Raw genomic sequence first — 20391 nt, forward strand, 5'->3', positions numbered from 1 at the left:
AAGTACAGTTGGCTGTTGAAAAGTGTAAACATCTCTGGTGTAAATGGGACCAAAGTTTGGGTCTTGCCCCTGTTTATACAGAAGGGGACCGTTGCCATAGGTGCTTCCCCCTGTAGTCTGCACCTATGCCTCTATCAACGCCTTGCATGCCACTGGTTTAAAACCTAATACGACTGCACTGGGTTAATGCGCCTACTGCAGAGATCTATGTGTAACGTGCACACCTTTTTTTGTTTACAATGCTATGCTGGCTATGTAATTACCTCACATCGACTCGAGAAGGGGCCCTGTTTGTTCCCAACCCACATGCATGATCAAATCTAACTCCTATGCATTACTTGTGTTATTGTTTTTTACTCACGTCCGTTTAAAAAAAATATTTTGTGTAACAAGTGCATTGATGCCTGTGGGTATAGTACGCTTTAGAAATGCATGAATAAATAAATAAGTTGTGAGCAGAGAGACAGCATATTCAGAGTGCACAGGTCGATTCAACAGGTATATTTCGAAGCAAAGGCACCATTAGTAGTGGACCAGATTGTTAATATGATTAAGATGTTTATACTGCGCCAGCTCACTACCGTAGAAACGTAAAAGCGGGTAAACCTGGTCCCTGTTAAGGTGCATTATTATGCAGGGACTCTGCGGGACATTGGGTATTGATCACTGATGACCTCATTCATGACCCCGCCCCCTTTAAAGAGTACCCTTTAGCCTGCTGTGTGGGGGCAGATAAGGCTTATTACACGCCCCTACCCCCCGCTCGTTATCTGAGGAGTACTCTGGTGTCCAGGGCCTGTTTACAAGGAGTGCCAGTGCCAAATGCAAAGAACACAAAAGGGAGAGAGGGAAGATGATGAGGGCAGGCCAGGGGGATCTGAACTCCACCCCCAGCACCAAACCTGCCTGGCCCTTACTACGACTAGACAGAAGATGCAACTGAGTGATGAATGGTAGGGTATGTGTTTAAATGGTTGAACCTGACGTACCTGGATATGTTATATAAAACTCTGTGGCGTGCACTAACTAAATAGACTTTCACAAACCTGCAAGCATTAGACCCATCTGTAATTGGCTTGCAATGTTAAACTCGCCTGCGCCAAAGCTGAAATATTCTCCTAGCCTTCTCTGTGTCGCAAGGGTTAAACTAAAATACACAAGGACGGAAACATGAAACCAGTTGGCAATGTTTCCATGATGCAATGACTCCAACCCTTGCTACCTGCCAGTGCCAGCCGCTACCTCTTTGCACAGGGACTGTGACTTTTTCTGCAGTCATGGGTTGATACTGTCTGCAGCAAGAGCCGGGCATTCGAGGGTTAATTTAGCCTGCCTGCGTTTCCAGGACCTTAATGGTTAACTGTGTCTGTGCTACATTACGTTACAAGGGCTGATTGACAGGTTCCAGGACACTGGCTGCTGACTCAACCAATAACAACTCAAGGGCCGCGCCCCCACGTGGGTGCTAACTACTCCTATTGGCCGGGGAAGCTTGGCAGAGGGGCAGCGCGAGGCAGGCCCCACGTGGAGCTGGCGCTAGTTCATTGATCGGTTCCTGGGGGGCGGGGGGGTCTCGCGGTAGGATCTGGAGCCCGCGAGACTTGGGGAGGAGAGAGCGAGAGAGAGGCTCCCGGAGCCGATGGGAGAAGCGAGTGGATCTCAGGCCTGAGCTGTGCCAGTGGGCGCGGTGAGTGCGGCCTGGGGGTGGTGAGGGTTAGCACCGGGTGAGGTAAGGAGGCTGGTGGGATGTAATGAGCATGGGCCCCGAGGGTGGGTGAGGCCACTGTGTTTATGGGATGTGTACAAGGAAGGAAGGAAGGAAGGAGAGCGGGCGTGGGAAACCAGGAACAGACAGTAGAGGAGGGAGAGACAAAAAGGGAGCTTGCAGGAGGGTAGTAGGTAAGAGAAGCAGGGAGAGGCAGTGAAGTGCAATGGAAGAGCGGGGATTTGGTAGGAGGGATGGAGAGGGAAAACAGTCTGGGAGCAAGAGTGTGTGAGGGTGGGTTATGGAGAGGAGGGGTCGCGGGAAGAAGTATGGTGGGGAGAGGCAGAGTGCATGGAAAAGGGAAGAGGATGCTTTAGATATGCAGGGGGCGATGGAATGGTTTGAAGTGTGGAGAAAAGAGGTGTTTGGTGCATGGCGTGGAACATGTAATGGAGTGGTGTGGCGGGAGGTGTGGGGGTATGCAGTGGTTTGATAGGGGTGGTTTGGAGTATGAGCATTCAGAAGGGGTACCGGCCGGGGCCACAAAGGTAAGTGACAAGGACGTTCCAGTAGGGCAGGGCTGCATTGGAGGTGGGGGCGTTAAAGAGGGTTGGGTGTTTTTTTTTTGTGGGGGAGGGGGCGATATGTGATGTCTGCCACAGAAAGTGGACGGATAGATCAGAGGACGGATTGTTGTTGGGGGATGGGTCGAGGGAGATTTGTGGGCAGGAAAGGGAGGTAGTGACGATGGAATGGGCTGCTGGATGTAAACAAGAAGTGGGCTGGGATGGATCAAGAACGGGGAGTATGTATCCACCTATAGCACTTACGAGGGGTGGGGATTCAAGATGCTAACAACTTAATCGTGCAGTCCTGGGGGTGGGGCATTCTACAAAACATTGTCGTTGAGGCGGACGGGTTGGTGAAGAAGGCTGACAAGCGCATGATTGGTTAAAGAGGTTTGAAACCCTATTGGAGAGGATTTGTGGGTCTCGTGAAGATCAGAGGGTATGGGCAACGGGTATAAAACTTGCTTACATAGCGCCTGTCGGCATTGCAGCACTAACTGTGCATGGAAGCAATGTGTGTGGGTATGAAAATGAACCAGCGATGACAAAAGGCAAGGGTTAGTCTGCTACAGGTACAGGAAGAGAAGGAGTGTATGTATATTCAAAATGTTGTGGCTGGGACGTAGGGAGGGTATCCAATTGTGGGGAGAAAGTTATTTGAAGGGAAGGCAGTTAGGTGTTTGAGTTGGGCGGAAGGGGAAGGTAAAGTGTGTTTTGGAGCGTTATCGTGAAGGACCAAGTTTAAAGCACTTGCGGTATGGAGTTAAAATGGCATGCCATAGTTGGTTGCCGGAAGTTGTGTTGGATGAGCCCTAGGGTGACGCTGTATGCTTGGAGCACAGTGTCAGCTGAACTTTTGTTTGAGGTAGCAAAGCTTTGTTGTCCCTTTCTGGATGTGTTATTTGTTGCTTTGCCCTGGTTGATTTCTGGTGTTAAAATGAGGTATTGGTGGGCGGCACGGTGCCAAGATATGAGGTCAGTCGGGGTGAGCGCTGAAGGGGCCACGGTTGGACTAGGCTCAGAAGGATACCCACGGGGGAAAGGGTAGCAGCACCACCTTTGCCATGGTGACGTTGTGCAAGTCCTCTCTAGTGTTTGTTTATTAACCATTGCTGATGGCATATTTCATGGAGCCAGATGGCTTGCATCGCTTTTTGAGAAGGTTATAGTTGGATGGCGGGGGGCGTGTTTCTGTGACGCAAGCAGGCAGGCGAGGAGTCACAGAAGGGCGCTGTGGTCATCGTTGTGGTTTTCGGTTGGCAGGGGCTTGTGTGAAAAGCTACAGGATTACTAGCCAGAGGTACCAGGCCGGGTGGGTGGGGAGATGTCGTAAACAAAAGCCGATCTGTTTTTTTTTTTCTTCCATTTATTGAAAGCTTCAGAATAGGCACGGTTTCAAGAAATGGATGGGGGTTGGGCTTGTTGCCAAGGAGGAGCTGGTGGCTGGCAGTGCGTGCTTGTGGTTCGGGCTCACGTGGGTAGCCCGTCACTTAAGTTTCTTTTAATGAGATCTGCGTCTGAAGTCGGTGCTGCGGTGAGGCAATCCAGGTCGGTTATGAGTTGACACGGGATGCACTGACAGGCAGGGCCACGTGCGATCTAGGAACCGGAAGTGCCTCCAGAGGAATTCGAGGGTTCTGACAGTTCGTTTGTATGATTTTCGCAAAGGTTCTTCATCATCTGCAGTAAAATGCCATCTTGGCTAGGGTGCTATAGGGAAGGGATGACTTTCTTTTACGCATTTACAGTCACCACGAAAATGCATCATCTGTGTAGGCTGGGTATGTATTTCGACCCTTTGCCAGGCCGTGTCATGTTGACGGCCTTATGAATGAGATTAGCATCCCAAAGATACAGGCTGGCATAGCTCACCCACTCCCACCCTTGATGTTCTTGCCCCCTCCTCGGTTGGGCAACTATAAGTCTTCGGAAGAGTGGATCTTCCCAACTACCATACCTTACTGATAACAAGACTATCCTCGGGTAAGACCTCGCTATATGCCACAAGTGCACTGTGATGATAGGCCATTGCTGGTCATTTGTTATTTAGTATTTATACTGCACCTATCACCACCATAGTGGTCTTGAGCGCGTGACTTTATCCGAAGGAGTGGAATATTGTGACCCCGCCACTGTGTTGTCGGGCCTTGGTCCTTGGCTATAAAAGTAGGGGGAAGGGAACGCGACAGGAAGCGGGGAATTGTCAGTGGAATGGGGGAGGGGAAACGCATGAGATGATGAGGAAAGATCATGGTTGTGTTAGCTGTAATGTTTTTGTTAACTGTGATTAGTTATTGGTAAGCATGAGATTATTAATGTGCAGCCCGTTTTACAAGTAAGACTTAACTGTGATGGCAGAATTTAGACCAGACCTGGTTCTAAACCTGAACAGCATTGAGTAGGTTGGTGGTCACGTGACCAGGCCCACTCTGTTACTCAACCCACCCACAGTTTTCACGCCTTCCAAGCCTCTACTTAAAGACTGCAGACAGCATTGAGTAGGCGGCTGGTCTCATGACGAGTTGCTGCCACCCAGTTGTTCTGCCCAACACCTTTTTTAATCAGTTCTCCCTAGGCATCCTCCGCAAAGGATGTGCAAATAGAATGACCTCACCTGTTTGTGCCTGATGGGACCGAAGACCTGGCCTGCTATCCTGCATCTCACCTACAAACTAATTGCTACTACTCGCCTGACTGCGCAACCCTTCCCCACGCTCACTAGGGTTCGAATGGCCAAGTGCCCTGGGCAGTCCCGCCAAACAACCCTAGCGAACCTCGTCAATACTGCCCATTCCCCATCCACCACCCGAGTCCACCGGCTTCTCCCTCTCATGTTGATCAATTCTCGCATAGTAGTTGCTCACGCTACAGAGATCGCTGACCTCATCTCGTACAACAACGTTGATGCCATGTTCACAGAAACATGGTTTACCCCATCCTCCACAAGGTTTCAACGTCTTCCTACCCCAAGGCTACTGCATCCAACATGCTGACCGTCCAGGAAGGATAGGAGGCCGAGTGACGAGCATCCATAGGAGTGTGGCCATCCTCCATCATACCCTTTCCCAGAACAACTCATTTGAATCACTATTGCATAAGGAATCCGTCACTATCCACCTCATCTACAGACCACCTCACAGGAGTGACTTTTATTGTAGACATCACCAACTTACTATACTCTGCCTAATTAGCACAGTCAAATAATGTATTTTTCAGTGATTTTAACATCCCTGAGTCACAGACTCAAAGCATGCTTTTTTGCAATGAGCGCTTCCATAGACCTTAAGCAAATTCTGCTCTCCCTCACGCACGACGACGACACCCTCGCCCTGCATGACCTGTTCAGACCCTATCCCACTTGATACGGCTCACAAAGGTCAGGCTACACGTCCCCTTACTCGACACCGCTCATTCAAAATGTTCCCGGTCAATGAGCTAGAAGCAAACTTTGCAGACTTCCCCACCACAGGATAGGCTCAGGCCACCTGGACTTATTCATCAACTCTGCTATCAAACTGGTAGACACTTGTGCCCCTGCTCGAGTCCAGCCGGGCTAAGGCCAAACATCCACCCCATGGTACACCCCCGAGCTAGACGCTCAGAGTCCTAGAGAAACAGTGGCAAAAATCCATGACTTGGGAGACCTCACCAACTTCCAATCTCTGTGCACAAACTGTCGGATTCCTATTACTGAGGCCAGAGCTGCTTACTACTCTCCCACTAGCCTCTAACAGGAGAAAAGCTCTCTTTGAAATAATAGGCAGTGTACGAAACCCTCACCTGAACCCTGAGGTAACATAGACTCAGAAAAGATGCAAAACAAGCAATACATTTTTATTGAAAAAATAGACTAAATTCTAGAGACCATAGAATCAACAGCATTCCCTGCACCCCAGCAAGCACACTGACCGTCTGGAACAAACTCCTCTTTATCCCCGGTTCACCTAAAAAAAAATGAGTGATTCACTCAAACCTACTTCTTACTGATGATATAATTCTGGCCTCCACCATCAAAAATTGACAGGCCTGGCGTTCAATGCATTGCTCGGCACTATCAATGCCTCCCTCGCAGAAGGATAATTCCTGGACACCCTCAAGACTGGTTTTGGAAGAACTCTTTTTGAAAAAAACAACCTCAGATCAAGACGACCTTGCCAAGTACAGGCCCATTACGAACCTCCCGTTTATTGGCAACATCTTGGAAAAAGTAGGTTACAGAACTACTCACCAGAATCAAATAACCCCACCTCCCACCTCCCAAATGATTATCAGCAGTGCTCCAGATTAGCTTTTGAGGTGCAAGTATTTGAATCCCTATTTTTAAAATTTGAAAGTTAATGTGATTTTAGTAAAATCACTTTTCTCCTTTTGCAAGCGAGTAAAATGTATGTGATATCCAGCCGACGCGTGCAAAACTGAATGGAAATCATAACTATGCGGCAGCTTTCTGCATTTTGCCAGAATACACCTTTCATTATTTCTGTAAGGTCTGGCCATTTCATCTTTCCTGTATATATTTAAATGTTGAAATCTCAAAAACCTAGCCAATTACATAGCAAATCAAGCATGAATTTTATTGTCTGTTTTTGAGGTTCGATAGCAGAATTGTCTTTCGACGTTCATTGAAAGTCCTAATTTCCTGGAGTTATTACTCCCTAATGGTATGCCAATGTTATGAAATAACAGTGCAGAGAGGAAATGACTCCATGCTAAATTCTATATTGAATCTCGTGGTCAAATGGATATTTGTTTAGCGCTTTTGGCAAAGTGCTGTACTTGGAACATATTTATCACAATTATCACCAAAACAAAGTCGGAACTCCATCGATCTCGAAAGGATGAAATGCTGAGTTATCCATGCCAGGATTCGAAACTGCAACCTACATATCACGCACAGATGGCAGCAATGAGTGCTCAACCGGCTGAGCTATCTCACTCGCTAACATCCTTCAGAGGTGGGTTAACTGAATATTGATTGAGGTATAATAATCACAGTAGAACCATTTATGAAGCACTACATAAAGTTAAATACCTATCTGGATTATCACAAGGACAGGTTTTGCTGAGTTTCTATTTCAATTACCATATGTAACTTCCATTTGTTTGTTTTTGAACAGCACTTGCACTTCTGGAGAGTCAGGTTTTGGATATTTTAATTGTAGTCTTGAATTTCAATTGTTGTCTTGAAGATTTGAAAGGCTAGAACACCTCTGATTGGTGTAATGACAATCACTCACCCTTGAGCAAAAACTCTGCTGCCACTGACCATTTATAGTAATGTAAGGTTGAACGGATATATAAACTAGAGTACGTGTAGTCCTCATTTTACACACTGTTTTGATAATTGGAGTGTAAATTAAATTAGAAGTGTAAAAATGATGTGCGTCCACATGATTATGCACACAGCACAGGAACTCTGAAAAATACAATTGTGCAATACTGGTTTGCTTTCACTGGTGGAAAAAGCACGTTTTACAAAATATTAATTCTCAATTGAAACTTAGTTTTCCATCTTATTAATTATACAATCCTAAAATGCTAGGAAAATAAATATGCACAGTGCTTCTGTTTGCTCCATGAGTATCAAAACAGCAGAAGCTGAATGAAAAAGAAACCATTCATTTTATCACAATGTGCAGTTTTTATTTTTTAAAGGCTTCAGAGAAGAAATACATTCTGTTTCAGAGGTTGTTTGCAATTACATCTATGTAGATAAAAATCAAAAGAAGCCTTCTGTTTTCTGTCAAGTAACCTGTCCATTGCACTGCCCTCTGCTCTAAACCTATGTGTAAATGTACACAGAAAAATAATAAAGCTGTCTGTATTTGCAAGATTTTCATTCATAAAAAGGCCTGGTACGCACCTTATCTGTAGGCCTTCCTATCAGTCACGGTTCCGCCAAAAGTGTAGCACCGAGACAGCCATCATCCAGATACTAGAGGATGATGCTCTCCAAATCATGGATAAGGGCGACTCATGCCTCATTGTCTTCCTTGACCTCTCGGCTGCATTTGACACTGTTGACTACCGCATCCATCTCTCCCTCCTTGCTGACAGGATGGTATTTTCTGGCACTGTCCTGAAGTGGTTTACCTCCTACCTCTTAGGCAGATACCATGCTGTCGGTATGAACTTGTTGCGTTCTAACCTACTCTAGGTCTCCTGCTGAGTCCCCCAAGGCTCCTTCCTTTTTAACCTTTACATGGATCCTCTGGGAACTCTCCTCAAAGATCCCAATATAGCCATCCACCAATACACAGACGATACTCTGTTGTAAATAGCGTGCAGGACATCACTCGGTTCCGCGATTACCTAGCCGTCATTCAGTCCTGGAAGTCGACTGCCTAGCTCAAACCAAACCCATCCAAGACTGAATTTCTCCTCTTTGATCTGCCTGCTAAAAACAACTTGTCCAATAGTGGCTCAATGATATGTGCCTAGAAAGATTTGATCCACAGCTTTCAGGTTCAGACTCAGCAAAATTCTTAGGCTTCAACATTGACAGCAATCTGTCCTTCCAGGAACACCTAGCCAAGAAGGCCCAAATAGCCTGGCTCAGAATCTCTACCCTTCGAAAAATAAAACCCATCATCCTGCCAGGACCTCCGGACTGTAGTGCAGACCCTTGTGTTCTTGGACACCAATGGGAGAAATGCTCTCCTGTCTGGGCTTCCAGCTTCTCACTAGACTCCCCTAAAGGCAGTCCGCCATATTGTAGCACGTCTTATTACGGGAACAGGGAAACCCGATTTACCCCATTCTACACAAACTACATTGGCTTCCACTCCAAGCCAGGATACTGTACAAGACTGTATGTATAATCTACAAAGCAGTCGTGAGTAGCAAATCAGCGTACATGGTGGCTGAGCTCCACTAATCTGCTGGCACACATGCAGCGAATTGACAACCGGCATGAGTCGCAACTCGTCCACAAAGAGAGGAACTGCAAACAATCCTTCTCTTGTCATACACCCATCCTCTGGAACTCCATCCCAGCGTTGGCTTGGAATGCCCCCACATTTCTCAATTTTCGCAAATCTCTCAAAACATGGCTCTTTGAACAACACCTGGCCACTGACTAATTCCAATGAATGCACAGACCTCACAGTACTGTGCTACTGTTAAAAGATGCCAGCCCAAATGCTGGCTACCCAGAGTCTGTACAGCGCACCGCTGCTCTTGTGCCAGGTCAGCGCTTTAAATAATAAAATAAAACATGGTGGTTGTGTGATGGACTTGAGATGCGAGCCCTAAGTGATGTGGAGGTTTTTTGGTGCTAGCTTTCACTTATCCCCTTTTCCCTGGCCTCCCTTGCATGGCGTACCATATTCTTCTGACCCCAAAATACTATTCAAAGCAGACATGACTTGACAAGTGTTTGCCACCTTTGCGCTTTACCATATTGTACAGTCTTGTATAGATAGCATCCATCTGCCACTTTTGTTGGCCTTGTTGGGTGTCTCTCTGAGAAAAAGGACGGGCTTCATTAAAGGGATTGTGGTAGAGAAATCTACTAAACGTGTGGTGTTGATGGTTGCAGGTTGGAAGTACTCATTTCCCGTGTGCCAGTCTGCTTTTTATGAGTTTGACGGAGACATTTGGCAGTGCTATCCCTGGGGAAGAGCCCAATATCTGTTTGCTAATTGTGCTTTGGTTTGAGAGACTGTTATCGGGCTAAATAGGAGAGCTTAGTTATGGTCGGATTACTGTTAACTGCTAGGCATATGGTGGTAGTCTCTGGGGAATTCGTGTGTAATGTAAAGTGATAGGATACCTTAAAAGGGAATTGGTTAGTCAGGGAAAGTGGGTAGCGGGTATGCCTTACAAGGCAAAAAACATCCTGCAACCATGTACTCCTCTACTACTGGCCTCGTGCAGATACGGCCTATTTAACTTTTTCGCATTTTCAAAATCGATCAATCGATCTTACTCTCTCATACATTGTACCTATGTGCAACAAAATAAGGGTTTGTGAATTGACAGATGAGGGAAGCGGGCAGTCTGGGAACACCACCTATAACCATAGGCTACATTCAAATGGTTCTACGAACTTGGAAAAGGGAGGCTTGTAATTTGAGGAACATGATTTTAGAAAGGGGTGCTTGAAGTTTTAGGACCACTGCACTCATTTCACCTTCATTTAGTGTGTTTGTTGGCAGGCTGAGAGATGCCTCAAATCTCATATGCCATGTTCATGTATCGGGCCAGAATCCTTGCTGGTGTATACCCTGATTTCTCCACCAACCTCCAAACCTTTCTCATATATCCATAGGCCATAGCACTAACCAGCTCTTGAATAACAGCTAAGCCTCGGTTTATTACCTCAGGAGTCTTATCTTCTGTTGTTCCTTTTTATCATGGGGTGTGGATTCCTCGAAGTGCACTATCGTCTGGCCTAAAGAATTGCTGTATGGATTATTTGAAACGAGTGACTGTAAAAGTAATCTTTACTTTTTTCTGTGAGCTGTTTTAAAGCCACTTCCATTTTTGGTGGTGTTTGGTTATTTCCCCACCCATTGACTGCCCATGCTAATCCCTGTGGCCATTCCTACCCATTTCGTGTTCCAAAACACCTCATGTGAACTCTTTGTGCTCGCTTTAATCAAGCTGTACCATCAAACTCTGCACTCAAAAGTGCCTGCCAGTATTTCTTAAAAGCAGTCTTCTGAACGTTATTGACTTAATTGGAGCTGTATACACCCTACTGGTGTAATGTTTTACCATGTCTGCCTTCTGCTACTAGAATGTATAAGCACTCTGCATGTTCTACAGTGAAGTCCTGTTAAAAACAAGCATTGGCAAAGCCAACTGTTTTTTCTTGTGTATACGTATGGGGCATTTGCTAGACACTGCTATTAGCTTCCCAGGTACTTGCACCGTTTTGCCCATGCTACTTTCAATGGTCAGTTAATGCCACTAAGGCTGTGCCTGGAAAGTGCCCTTTTCAAGCCTACACATACGCCCACACTGTTGGCATTGGCAATGCTTGTTTGTTATGACAGGTCAATGTACTGTTTGGTCGTTTGAATTAGGAGCCCATAGGTCAGCTGAAGTGTGCACCGACTGTGCCCACGAGTTCAGCAGACCGTGAGGCTTTATTTGCATACTCTGAGGACATGCTTTCGTTTTGTTTTGCTTGGGCTGTAATGTTCATGTACGTCTGGAGCAGTGGTATTCAGCGTATTGTTTATTTATTATTTTGTTTTCTTCATGCCGAAGCCCACTTGAGTAAAAATAGTGTTGCCTGGCCCCCCACCAGATGCTATATCGGCTTATATTTTCTATTGAAAGCAGTCACTTTGATCCCTTTTTGAAGAGCCTTGTGCCCGACCACAGCCACCCTTTGGCTAAGGGGACCAGCCCCACCGTTTGAAGATCACTAGTTTGGTGGAAGATTAGTGCCCTTTAACTGGACGCCAGGTTGGGATAGCCCTACTGCGTGCTGTTGAGACAGATCGCTAGCACTGTCGTCTGTGCATCAGAAGTGACAACTTTGCTCTATATCGTAAAGAGTGTGATGGGGTGGGTCTACAGAACGACTGTTCTGTGAAGTTGTGGGGGATGGCTCCATTGTTTTGGGTAGCAAGAGCGCGGTAGAAGGGCCTGGGGTGTTTTTGCCATGTGTACAGGGTTACTGGGATGGACAGTCGAGGGATAGCTCTGTTTTGTGTGTAGGAAGGCCCCGGGGCGCGGGACTGGTCAACAGTGTGTGGAATGTAACATCTGCATAGCTGGAGGGTTCCCAGGCGTCTGGATGCATGCGAATCCCCCCACGATGTGAATTCTTGTTGAGTAATCACAGCTGGATAGGATTTGGAGGTCTCGGATATCAAGTTCTTTTCAGATACCGTTTTTATCCATCAATGTGGGTTGCCAATGCTGTGGTTATTCAATATTGCCTCTAAAAATAGGAAAAACGAGAATAGAATTGGAGCTCCAAAAGCGCACAGTATCCTCCAAAAATAGCCCTGTGGTGAAATCCTGTATGAAAGAAAGATCCCTGGGGATTCATCAAGCCTCTCCTATTTGGCTCACATAAACAGTTGGGGCAATCTTTGGTTTTTTAATTATTTGCTTGCACTAACGTCATCTGAATCACTTATGCAGACTTTGCCGATGATGCCCAAGTCTTACTGAAACTCACTGGCAACCACACCACAGAAGATAAACCAAGTTTTTAACATCATCCTATCGGGGATGGCAGACCACCACCTCTGTTTGAATGATAAAACAGTGCTCCTCATTGTTGGCTCCCCACATCGGCCCAAACACCTCCAGCTAACGTGTCCTTCAATATTGATGGCAACATTACCGGTCTCTAAGCATGTTAAAACACCAGGTGTCTACCTAGACTGTGAGTTGTCTATGCAGAAACATGTCAAAGCCCTAGCATCCTCATCTGCTTACTCCTCTAAACTTATCAACCTCAGGAGGAGGTTTTCTATCCACTGCCAACTGCCTTGCACTAGCCAGAGCCATCATTGGTAGTAAATTGGACTACTGTAACTCCAATCTCTCTGGCACTTTGACTAAAAACCTCCCTAAACTCCAGCTGATCCAAAACCGCCTTCGAGCCGCCTGGCACCTATAGCGCACGGGCCACATCTCGCAAGCAAGGCGGGAGGCCCACTTGCTACCCACCAAAGCCTACATAGAGTTTAAAATCCTATCCGTTACTCACAGATGCCTACACAACCCAGCACCCTCTTCTCAACTTCTACATCTCTAAAAGCACAAAACCACGCTGCCTGCGCTCCTCCTTAACCTTGACCCTAGCCGTGCCTAGATTCACCAGAAAAAGGACCAGTGGAGTTAGTTTCACCGTCACTGCCCCATCACTTTGGAACTACTTTCCACCCTGCTTCGAAGACGAACCTTCCTACTTGCTGTTTAGAAAAAACAAAAAATTGTACTGTTTAACAAATATGCATAACTTATCTTCCTTGCGTTGAACTATAACTTCTTTACTCTATCATCTCATGTACTAGCGCTGTGAGACCTCCGGGTCTGGGCGCTAATAAAAATAAAATCATGCAATACCCATCCCACCATGAACATAGCGTTCTTCTTTCACATAACATTATAATCTTGTAATGTGATGCTCATGGAGAGGCTCCAGTTCATTTCTGGAAGTAGGAATGTTTCTGCCCTTCTCATTTGAAAGTGGGATGGGGATGCGTCTTTAGGCATATCAATTTGTCTTGTATTGTCCAAACCAGTTCATGTTTCGTTTAATCTAAACCCTGAAGGCATGCAATTTGGATCATGTTTCTCAAGTTGACGGGGTTACCTCAACAAAACTCTTGACATTCTGCAAGTGTTGGAAGCCGTGCCACCTTAGCGCAGCCCATGAACACACTGACATCGCCATCTTACCCTTATTTAGAACCATATCTGTTCACAATAGAAATGCAGGCGGTACCGGGCGTGATGCTGGGAAGGGAAGGACAGTTGGGGTGGGAAAGGTCAATGGCTAGGTTAGAATGTACAATTGAGACAGATGCGGTACCCGCGGGGTGAGGAGTAAACTAAATGTAGACCTGTATACTATGACCCAGCGTTTAGGACCCAAACGTCTGTAACTTTAGATTTGAAAAGTCTGGTTTCTGAAGTATTCATTTATCTCGCGGCTCTTGCCAGCAAACCCTTGATCATGTCACTTGGATCTTTGGGTGAGGCATCTTTCCCCTCTGGAGCCTATCCCTTCTCGTGTTGCATTCAACTCTGTAAATCTGCTTTCTATGGAGAATTGAAGAAAGCCTCTTTACACGTGAAACGGTCGTAGCTGTGATTGCTATGTGCTATTCACAACACTGTTGACATGAGTCTTTCTTAATTGTTGCTGTAATGCACTTCTTTGAGGCAGGAATGTTAGAAGCAAGGAATTCATCTGGTTGGTGCTACCAGGAGTGCAACTCTCAGAAACGGCCAATGATCTTGATAAGACTCTGGAGTACCCAACAGGACCTACTTGTAACATCTCCCCCAATCCATTGAGTTTAGTCAGAACTTTGTCCCAAGACCAAGCGCAGCGAAAACGCCCACCGTTTCAGCCCACTAACGAAGTTGGCCCAGAGTTGAAACACACTTAAGTGCCATCGGGTTTCACAGGCAGAGCGACAAACTCCATGTCCAAGTCCCCTAAAGAAATTAGTAACTGTCATTAATGTTCTATCGCAATTGGTCCTGAGCTAGGCGCCGCACCATTTCTGCAGTGTCCGCTTGGTAATTGTCTATGCAGTGCTGGACCTCCCGTTCAGCCCCCTCCTGGCAGTAACTAAAGACCTGCACTTTGCTTCTTCTAGATGAGAATAGAACGGAATGACTAGTCCATCCTAACTTTGTAAATGTCTATATCCAGGAATCCCCTTTGTGTTAAAGAGCATGTGATCACGCAGAGAGGGACTTGATTGTGCACATCCTCACTTTACCATGTCAGCTTGGGCTTTCCATTTCTGGTGAGGCAGCAGCGTATGTCCTCTTATTATTTCTTGGCACTGCTGCCATTTTCATTCTCTTGTAGAGCTTTGGTACCTGTAGAAGGAGATCTGTTTGAGTGTAATGGTTTTGTGGAGGTGGTTTGTGGGTTAGTGTCTTTGCTTCATGCCTGGGTGTATTTGGCGGTATGTGCCCAACATGCACAAACTGATGCAGATGTTATGTCGTTCTGGTTGTTGTTTGGTGTGGTAAGATTCAATTTATTTTATGGCGGGAGACCCACTGTAGGGTAAAATGCCAATAGCAGGATACAAATATCGTAAGAAGCATGTATGGTATTGGGTATTATACCGTGAGCGCCACATAAGATTGGGAAGTGGGAGTATTTTACTCCCTATTTTTTAAGTTGGGAGTAAAATGATTTTTTTAGGGAGTACATACATAATTTCAGTTCCCAATGAAGTATTTTGTAAGCGGGTAAATGTTTTAAATAAAAAACTGAAATGTTTTTGTAATAATTTCTTAGCACCTATTGAAAAATAATGTTTACTTCATTCGATCAGGTATAAAATATAATAGTAGTTTCTTCCTGCAATACTACATGCACGCCTTGTCCAAACATATCCATGGAGCTGTGAGGGTGAAAGCAGGGGCACAAGATTCTACCTGTCTGTTTTTTTTTCTTTTTTTTTGTTGGGAGAACCTTTGCTCCCTATTAGTATTTGCCTATTTTTACGGAGTAAAAGTGGCTGATGCACACCTTTTTATCTTTAGGGCTGGCTATCCCTAACGTGGGGTCTCGGCGAGCTGCTAGATTTGAGACTGGGTGGTGGTTCGATTAGTGGGGAAATGGGAACCGCAAGATAGTTTTTCCTTTATTTTGAGGCATGCTGTTTAGAATCACCTAGGTACTGTGTGTGGGTCTCTTTTTAGGTGGCTTCTGTCGAGGGGAACTTGTGGGATTGTTGTCCAGTGTGTGTAGGGGGAGACTCCTTTGTGATTGTAGGTCGTTGGTTGGAGAGATGTAGCTTTCTTCTTTATGCTGATCTTGCGAGGGGTGTTCAATTGCCATGCGCTTGTGGTTTAGTTTGTATGCATACTATCTGGTAAAATGTAGAATTTGACTGGGTTAGTCTGGGCAGCAGTCAATGGAGATCTCAGGGGGCCATTTAAGCACCAATTTGGTGTGGTTGTACGGCTTCCTTCCCTGTTTGTGGTTTGTTGGTGAATCCCTTTGTTCCCAGTGGAGGCCACATACATCGCCTGATGCTAAATACGATTGGAGAGAGATGGGGTGGGGGAAGCAAATGGTAGCAGGCAGCGATGGGTACTAGCTCTAAGGTGACGTGAAATCACGTAATGGAAAATCCATGTCGGGACACCTGGGTTGAGAATTCGCATGCGAGCAGCATCTAAAATCGGTTGGACAACTAGGAGCAGATTCACATTGAGACACCTATGAGCAGCATTGTAGAAAGTAGAAAGTAGAATGGTGAGCAGGTTAGTGAAAGACTCATGCCATTTAGGAAGGCATGAAAACCACCAATTGCAAAAAATCCTGTCCAGGCATGAAATGACTTGACGATGCAGAAACGCATTCTCTCCTCCACTGGCCTCTGCAGACGGCTCCCGTTTCGTATTTTTACTTTACCACAGTCCTTCTCTCCCTCATCTATCACATCGGAGCGTGAAAAGGACTCTACTCATTTCCCTACGCCAAGTTCTATTGGTTATGACGGACTTTCACTTTTTGGCTGGGAGAAAGCACTTTCCAAGATGTGGAAACCCCATGGACTCTTGACTTTACTTACTGTTTTTGTTTGCCAACTCAGAGCTGGCTCAGATCACCCTCTAAATTGCTCAGATGCTGTAGTCGGTGGGACCTGGAGGGACATTTGCCCGTTTGGCAAAGAAAGTGTTTGTCAGGTGATAGGGGACAGAATCCCAATCTGTTCTACCAGATGTGTAATCCAGTGTCTCCAGCATGCCTCGAAACACATACACTGCAACAGGCCACGTGCCACCATGACATCCTCGCACCTTTCTCTGGCTCCATCAGCTAGTATTGAGGCAGAGCCATTGCAATGGGTTCAGATTGTTGCTAAAACTCTGAATGGGGTTCTATACTGGGAGTGTAGTTGGATGATCAGAAAAGATGTGGCTTCTTCAGTCACATAAAGCGGTGTGCCCCATCCCTTGGCCTACAGGGTGTGCCATGGCTGCACGAGGGTGCAGAGAAGTAGACTGACTGTGAAAGAAAGTGGGTTGACGTGTAGGGGCTAGGATGGCCAAACCAACAACACTGCAGTTTCGAATTTTTGGTATTTCTGACTGTGACATATCAACTTCTACGGCACCAGTGGTGAAGGAATTATTATCTGTTTCTAAAACTTCAATCAGACCCACAACTCAAATTGGAAAAACAAGTTCAATATAAACCTCGTTGTCCAATTTTGGTAACCTGGAGGGAACGGCAGGCTGATCTCCGAAAGGTCGTGCATCGTTGGTTAGTTGCAACACAGCGAAAATACAATTATTGCACAATGATAAGGGACTGTCCATGCAAGGTTGTATAAAAAATATCTATTTTATAATTATCACAACACTGTAGCACACTACGAAATACAACCCACCCTGTAAAGGAATGCAGAGGACAGACCGTTTCAAAGAAGGGAAAAGGATGCTCTCTGTATACCGATAGGAGGGTAGTCGGTATAGTATTTAATCGCAGTAGTTCAAGGATACTTGGCTTCAGCACAAAATGGGTCATAAAATGTCACTAGGGGCCTTCGGAGAAGGACTAGGGGGACAGAACCACTAATGTATCGTGTGCTGCTAAAGTTGTTAGTTCTCAACTTCGTTGAGTTAGTTTCAGGGCGCTTTGCAGCTTCTGCGACAGAGTTCAAGATGGGAGGCAGCTGCGACTATTAGGCGGCAGGCAGTTTGGCAAGCAAAGCTGGACGGACGGCTGCAGGCTGGCCTACACATTGGCTCTGGGTCAGGAATCGTCTCTGTGCTGGTCTGCAATTCTGGCGCATCAGCCGAGGCGTCGCGGACGGCTTTAGCGACTGCAGCATATAAGCAGGGCCGTCGGTTGCAGCGTGAGGGGCTCAACTGACTCGGAAATGTCCTTTACGGCGATAGATGCTTGTCGATCTAGCTTCTTCACCAGGCTTGTGTCATCCTTTAAGGCAGATGGCCCAAAGCTAAGGAGAGTATTGCAGGCCTTGCCCTTGGTTTGGTTCAGAGATGCTCTGGCATTTCACACCTGGGAAGCTTGCTGCAGAGCCTAGCGGGGCATGCTGTGTGCTGGTTGGGTACCGGTTCTGGAGCTGCTGGAGAGTCCTCTGGTTTCAGTATCTCCCTCTGTTCCCTGGGAGATGTTTAGGGAGGGCTTTTGCTTCCCTCTTGGATGTCCTGTCTTCCTTCACTTGTGGAAGATATAAGGCACTGTACCTTCAACCAGGATGCTATGCTGAATTCTTCTTGTTACTCTTTACAAAGTCATCAGATCTGCCAAAGGAGGGGCTCGGCCCTCTTTAAAAGCCAAATGGGCCACAGCGATTGGTGTAGGCTAAGCCTAACTTGATTAACCAATCCTGGGTCCGCACCAACAATCTCCTGGATGCATGTGGTCATAACCAGAGTGCTTTGCAACAGAAAAGGTAAAGGGATGAAAACATGTAATGCTAAATCCCACCCATCTTCCAGTCTGTTGTGGATCAAAGGGTCACTCTAGTTAGTTGAGCTTTCTATGGTTCGTGGTTAAAGCGGCCGGCCTCCCTTGAAGCTGCAGCGAGACCAGTCTTTCTGTCTCCCATCAATCCACATACTCGTACCCCCTAAATGGGGTCTCCCTGCGTGGAAGACTACTGTAAAACGAAGTCCCAGACATTACATTTCCCTGTCAATTGATACTGAGGGTGGGAACTGGCTTCTGGTTGACACAGTGCATATGAAAGGGTGCTGGGTGGTTCCAGTCTCCTTTGTTAGCCTCTGCAGGCTGGCCCCATGTGGGCCTGTTTGAATGAAACTCTTTTTAGTAGGCGAAGCTGCCACCAGCAACAGAGCTAAACAAAAGGGGCAGATCCATGGAGCAGTTGTTAGTTAATTAGGCTGGCAGGGGGAAGGCTTGGCCCTCTCCCTTCTGAGATCCTGGCTGTCATATCCCAGCTAAATATGACGCGGAGGGGCACGGTGCCACTAGGCTGTGTTCACCCAGAGTACACAGGTGTATGTCGTGCAGTGAGCATAGAAAAATGTGTGCGGATTAGCTCCACGCATTTTCCGGAGTGTAATCTACTATCATTTTTAAATTTTCAAAAAAGCTCCGGTGTGCACACACCCACAGTGCAGATGGTCGAATTACTCACACTGACCCCTTATTAGAAAGGGATCTCTGCCAGTGTTTATTGGAATGTTCGTCTTGAGAGCGAAATGATGCACTTTTGACCAATGGAACATCACGCATAGAATATTTCATGGCTACAAGATAATAGCTGGCATGTTACTGAGACATTTGAGACAGCACTTTGTGTGTAAGTCAATCGCCAGCACATGCATGGCTTTACGGTGGATCTGGTTGCTCTTCCAAGCACAGGAGAGATTTTACTAGACTTATTAATGCATTTGAGACCATACTTGGCATATGATGGCAGCATCTGCACATGTAATGTGCTCTTGTACAGCACAGCGTCTCTCGTTTGTTTGCCGACCTTTTTGCGCCAGATCATGTGAAAGAGGAAGTGGCTATTGGAGGAGAGTTGGAGGCATGGTGGTTTCTGCAGGATATCCTGAGTTAGAGCTTGACAGTTAACTGGATGGCCCAGGAACACTTCCAAAGGGGCTTGTTCGGTGGGTAAGGAGGGGGCGCCGAGAATAGTTGTTCCCACTACTCCAATGGGTTGAAGTGCTTTGGCAGGTCTTCATAGAAGAAGAAAGAAGGGGTCTGATGGGACAGCAGAGGGCAAAGGGTGCTCAAACCTTCCAAAGCGTCTCTGTGGGTTTCAAAAGTATGTTTCTTTGTGCAGGAGGCTTGGCTTCTTTGATCGACCTGGAATGGATGCAGAACCTCTTCTTTAATCCAAGATTAGCTTTGTGCCAAAAATTGAGGACTTCCAATCGAAGATCTGCTCTCTTGCAGGCATCCCAGACGTGGACCCATCACAGTCCATAGTGGTGTCAGTCATTTAGGCAGTCCAGTAATCCTGGCACCAGTAGTGTGGATTGGGACTAGGCCGCTTCCTGGGTGCACGCACGTGAAAGGCAGAAGACTGGGAAAGAGATCGGTTTTCGCGGGAGGCTGCATGCCCAACATAAGGAAAACCCGGGTTACTCGACCTGGTTGAAGTCAAGGGGCAAAATGGCCATGGGACAGAGCAAAATACTTGTGGCTCGGTCATTTGCGGACCTGGCCACAGTCTTGAGGTAAACGCGGTTTGTCTCAGTAAAAAGTAGTAAAACATTATGAAAAGTAACTGCTGCCATCAGTTCTTCCCAGGCACACTCGTACAATCACCCAAAAATCCTTCGAGGGTGTCTAGGGCCATAATACAAAAAGGAACCCCAGCGCACGGTACTGGAAGGTACATTGTGCACTATTAAAAAGCTACCAAGAAATGGCAGTATAGTCGAAGACTAAGGGAAACGTAGTTTCCCAGTACTGACGGCCTTCCCAGT

General features: G+C 46.4%; 1 protein-coding gene across 3 annotated transcripts in view; it reads left to right on the forward strand.

Moving 5' to 3' along the window:
- The first annotated feature begins 1497 nt into the window (after window positions 1-1497).
- LOC138569820 (transducin-like enhancer protein 1) overlaps window positions 1498-20391 on the forward strand; it is a 654895-nt gene continuing 636001 nt past the window's right edge. The window contains exon 1 of one of the 3 annotated variants that reach the window (XM_069648175.1): window positions 1498-1687. The gene's annotated coding sequence lies outside the window, so the exon portion shown is untranslated. Of the gene's footprint in view, window positions 1730-20391 lie in introns of all 3 variants that reach the window. The other 2 variants (XM_069648192.1, XM_069648183.1) reach the window with 2 other exon arrangements.

The sequence above is a fragment of the Ambystoma mexicanum genome, chromosome 1p, assembly GCF_040938575.1.
Source record: "Ambystoma mexicanum isolate Mex_15411 chromosome 1p, UKY_AmexF1_1, whole genome shotgun sequence".
Lineage (NCBI taxonomy): Eukaryota > Metazoa > Chordata > Amphibia > Caudata > Ambystomatidae > Ambystoma > Ambystoma mexicanum.